Consider the following 5360-nt stretch of genomic DNA (forward strand, 5'->3'; position numbering starts at 1 on the left):
ATTGATCTGATCCATTTTCAAATTGATTTAATATCTTTTATTTATTGAACACCGTAGTTAATTGATGCAAATCCCATAGCAAGCAATTAGAAGACAAGGCACGGTACTGGAAAATCCAAGGTAAGATAGAAACATCGTCTGTGAAGTGCAATTGATTAACACTGATTAAATTATATGTAATAATAATGCAAAATCATTGAATTTGCTTGAATTATGAATTGAAGCTAAGTCATTGAAATTTTAATCAAATTCTAAATGAAGAAGAGATTTAACTCTCAATACCGAATAGATTTTGTGCTGGGAAAAAAATTGCTCTGGATCTAAAAAACCCTTTGATCAGATAACTATGTTGGACAACAGCCCAGGACACCTTATAAACAAATTTTTAAAGTTAATGGATTGCTACCTAAAATGGTTCCGATTGCTTCTCACACCACGCTACTGCCATTTCAAAAACACGATCTCCACGCCATCAATGGCCTCTGCTCAACGATTCTTCTGTTTCTCAAGTCCACACCAAACTCTGAGCCTACAAAACGTACCATTAACATTACAACTTACGAAGCTTATGCCCATCTCAATGGCTACACCAACAGCCACAGGGTGGAGGATATCAAGGCACTCTGCAAGTCGGGTAGACTGAAAGATGCTTTGCGCGTTCTGTGCTTAATGGACTGCGAAGACCGTTGTGCAGGCTTCTCCATCTATGATTCTCTCCTCCATGGTTGCCTCCATAAGAGAGCCCTGCCGGAGACTAAACTAGTCCATTCCCACATAATTCAAACTGGATTCAAAAGCCAAAATATCTTATTAGATAATAAACTTCTGAGCATGTATGCCAAGCAGAGGAGTGTCTTGCATGCTCGCATGGTTTTCGACAAAATGCCTGAAAAAAATGTGGTCTCGTGGACTGCCATGATTGCTGCTTATGTACGAAATGGGCTGAATGAGGAGGCCTTGAAACTGTTTTACCAAATGAAGCGAGCAGGTGTCCCGCCCGATCAGTTTACCTTTGCAAGTATTCTGCCTTCGTGCGCTGGCTTGGGAGACCTTGAACACGGGAAGGAGGTTCATGAAGAAATAAGGGGATATGGATTTCAGTCTGATGTGTTTGTGGGCAGTGCCCTTGTTGATATGTATGTGAAATGCGGAAGTATAGAGGATGCACGCAATGTATTTGACAAAATGCCTGAACGAAATACGGTTTCGTGGACTGCCATGGTTGCAGGATATGCACAGAATGGGCATGTAGGTGAAGCTCTGAATCTGTTTAGAAAAATGCCTGAGAGGGACGCAGTCTCATGGAATGCAATAATTGCAGGATGTGCACGGAATGGGTACGAGGGCGAGGCGTTGGAGATGTTTTGGGATATGCAAAGAAGAGGTATTCGGCCTGATCAGTTCACCTTTGCAAGTGTTATCCCGGCTTGTGCCAACTTGGCTGCCATTAAGAGAGGCAGAGAAGTACATGGTGCAATAATTAGGAGAGGGTTACAGTCGGATGTCTTTGTCGGCAGTGCTCTTGTGGACATGTATGGGAAATGTGGGAGTATAGAGAATGCACGCGAGGTGTTTAACAAATTGTCTAAACAAAATGTTGTTTCCTGGAATGCCATGATTGGGACATATGTGCAGGACGGGAATTTGGATGAGGCCCTGAAACTCTTTCATAAAATGCCGGAGCGAGATGTGGTTTCATGGAATGAGATGGTTGCTGGTTATGTACAGAATGGACAATTTAGTGAGGCACTTAAACTCTTTGATAAAATGCCCAAACGAAATGTGGTATCATGGACTACTATTCTGGTAGCATATGCACAGAGTGGACATGTTGATGAGGCTTTTCAACTATTTCAAAAAATGCCTGAACGAAATGTGGTCTCATGGAATGCAATGATCGCAGGATATGCTCAAAATGGTCTTGTTGACAAGGCCCTGGAACTTTTTAAGAAAATACCAGAAAAAGACGTTGTAACATGGAACTCAATGATTGCAGGATATGCACAGAATAATCATTTTGATGAAGCCTTAAAGCTTTTTGAACAATTGCAATTTTCAAGTGTGAAGCCAGATTCTGACACCTTTGCCAGCGTTCTTCCAGCTTGTTCCAATATGGCCGCTCTGCAACATGGAAAAGAGATCCACGAAGAGATTATTCGAGAAGGATTAAATTCTGATATTTTTGTGGGTAGTGCCCTTGTAGACATGTATGCTAAATGTGGAAGCATAGAGGATGCGTCCAAATTATTTGACAGAATGCCCAAACGAAATGTTGTCTCATGGAATGCGATGATTGTGGGATATGCCATGCATGGTCATGGCAAAGGAAGCCTCCAGCTTTTTGAAGAAATGAAACATTCTGGCTGTAATCCAGATCGGATCACATTCCTTGGGGTTCTATCAGCATGTTGTCATGCAGGCTTAGTGAATGATGGCTGGCAGTACTTCAATTCTATGAGTCAGTGTTATCGCATCACGCCTACTATGGAGCACTATAGCTGCATGGTTGACCTATTTGGCCGTGATGGGCTTCTAGATGACGCGCAAGACTTTATCAAGAAAATGCCAGTTGAGCCTAATGCTACCATATGGGGTTCTTTACTTGCTGCTTGCAGAGTCCATATTAATATAGATTTAGCAGAACATGTGGCGGAATGCCTTTTCAAATTGGATCCTAACAGTGCTGCACCTTATGTGATGCTATCAAACATCTATGCAGTGGCTGGCAAGTGGGACTGTGTTCATAAGGTGCGGAAAATGATGAAAGATGGGAGAATAGAAAAAACACCAGGATGCAGTTGGATTGAGATCAATAAACAGGTGCATGCTTTCTTGGTAGGAGAGAAACTCATACCCAGAATCACAGAAGATTCATGCAAAGTTGGAGAAACTGTTTAGCCAGATGGAGGTGGAATATTGCCTGACACGAGACTTGTGCTAAATAATGTTAACGAGGTGCAGAAAGAATCCATCCTTTGCCACCACCTACTGAAGCTGGAAATTGCTTTTGGGCTCCTCAATTCATGAGAAGAAATTAAAATACTAATCCATTTTCCAATTGAACTTACCTTATTTATTTTGACAACACATCGATGCTACACACACTCTCTCTCCTGGCACATGTGGCAGTGCATTGTACCTATCTATATTTTATAAATTGACTACTAAAGAAGAGTGTACAGTTCGGCGAGGCTCCTGTGTCTTCTTTTGTTTTCTTTTTTGGCTTTTTGTTTTTCAGTAGGGTAGTTTAAACGTTTTACATTTTTTCACTTGGCATATTTTGTTTTCTTTTTTGGCTTTTGCTTTTCGGTAGGGTAGTTTAAACATTTTACATTTTTTTACTTGGCATATTTTGCAATAAGTCTTTGCTCGAAATCAGGTCAAAAATTGTTAAAATGGTAGATTTGAGTTGTTAAATCCGTAAAAACTCAGTATCCTAGAGTTTTTATCAGTTTATGCATTCAAAAATAGTTAGACTTAGCCTTTTCCATTTGTATGGATTTATCAATACAATATTTGAAGACTAAGACACCTATCCATATCATTAAGCATCTTCTTGGGTGCAGCAACTACCACTTGTCTGACAGGTTCATTTCCAAGATTGTCACATTAGAAGTACTTTTTTGTTTTTTCTTTCTTCTTGGATTAATAGTGTTTTTATGAGGATTTTCAGTGATGTTATGTGCAGCAACCCGGGGACATGGTCTTTGCATATTGCCTTGTCAGCCTTGTACTAATACGCAAGGGCTAGATTTGGAGAAACACTTTGGAACAATGTATGCGGGTGACGACTTTGGCATGACATCTGCAAAAGTATATTAATTTCGATCGATGTCACTTTTCAAAGGTATAAACAAATGGTATTGGCAATTCATGATGTTCCCGGAGGAGCCAACACTAAGCAATAGAAGACTATTATGACACCCAAAAGAGACATATGGCGTCATCTTCCCACCACATTTGTGAAGGCAAGCATTCCAATTTTATTGTGATCTCAAATTCCATTTTAACCAAGCTATATCCTCCTCCAACATATCGAAGAAACCATCACGCGGAGGAAGATGTCTGAGCCTGTCAGGCAATGAGCAATCAAATACCGCTATGGACAGATTGAAGAGGAACTTGCAAATGCAACAATCTGAAGGTTGCTACCTCCTATTCGGAATGCCTTTTAGCGTCTACGAAAACACTCCTAGGCCTTAAGTTGGTAGGAACATAGTAGACACTGTGAAAGGGAGATAGCAAAGTCTATAATATAGTCATCTATGTCAAAATATCCTTTACTGCATTTGACATCGGTAATACAATGGAATCTAGCAGAGACTAAAATAGAGGGTGCACTGGGTTTTAAAAGCACGAGAGGGAAGGCAGGTTGTTGCTGTGATGCCCTTCCCATAACAGCAAACAAGTAATGTAGCAACAGTAACTAACTTATGCTAACCCATAATAAAGAAGCCATTGAGAGGGATGCATGGCCAAGTTTCATCTTGGATATATGTGCTGAATATGAGCAGACCTTCAATTGGCATTGCAATTCTATATGTTGAAGCAGTGATGTAACGAATCATTTTATATGGACCAAATGTTTGATGAAGCAGGCTGTCTAAAAGACATATTTTCTTAAGAGGATGATGAGACTTAGTCCCTATCTTCCTCGTGGGATTGGTCAGATTGTATTCTAATTGTAATTTGCACTTTGCAATTTATCTTAGCATGGGAAAACTAAAAGCAAATGTCCACGACTAGTGACAACAGCCAAAATACTTCTTGGAAGCTTGATAAGAAAGATATCACAGGGATGATCATAGCATGTATTGGCTCCTTGAATTTTATCACCTTTTTTTACTTGAAAACTAGTACTTTTTGTCACCTTTCTCAATCATTTTGCCTCAAACAAACCTTAGATTTTACCTTTTCATACTATAAATTGGATAAAAGCAAAACGGGAAAATTAAGGTAGATATAGTTGTTTTTATTAATGTTTTATTGAGTTTGATAGTTTCTAGGATGCAAAAACTGTTCTGCTTCAAGATAATTTGGAACTTGTAGCAGTTATCTAATATCGTACCAGCACAGCAGCAAGGTGGCAAAGGGAAATGTGGCTACGTTGCATATTTCAGAGAGATGGTTCGTTGCCCATATGAGAACGAATCATCATCTCTCGCCCAGTCAAAATCTAGAAGAACAGCTCGCGGGTTTTTATCAATAAGTACTCAAGTGTCAAGACAATGATGCGGTGGTGAAGCACCAGAGTTCTTAAAGATTTCAGATGTCACCAACAAACTTCCAGATTGTGTACAGCGTACCAGCAGTTTTCAGATTGAGCCCAGCGTCAACAGCGTGTTCAAATTACATGCGAT

At 40.0% G+C, this 5360-nt stretch overlaps 1 pseudogene; it reads left to right on the forward strand.

The window, feature by feature from the left end:
• The first annotated feature begins 202 nt into the window (after window positions 1–202).
• On the forward strand, window positions 203–3396 carry LOC149156770 (pentatricopeptide repeat-containing protein At2g13600 pseudogene; annotated as a pseudogene).
• The last annotated feature ends 1964 nt before the right edge of the window (window positions 3397–5360 follow it).

This window comes from Pinus tabuliformis, chromosome 9 (genome assembly GCF_031772625.1).
Source record: "Pinus tabuliformis cultivar Carrire ecotype Pingquan chromosome 9, CPIR1, whole genome shotgun sequence".
In the NCBI taxonomy this organism is placed as follows: Eukaryota; Viridiplantae; Streptophyta; class Pinopsida; order Pinales; family Pinaceae; genus Pinus; species Pinus tabuliformis.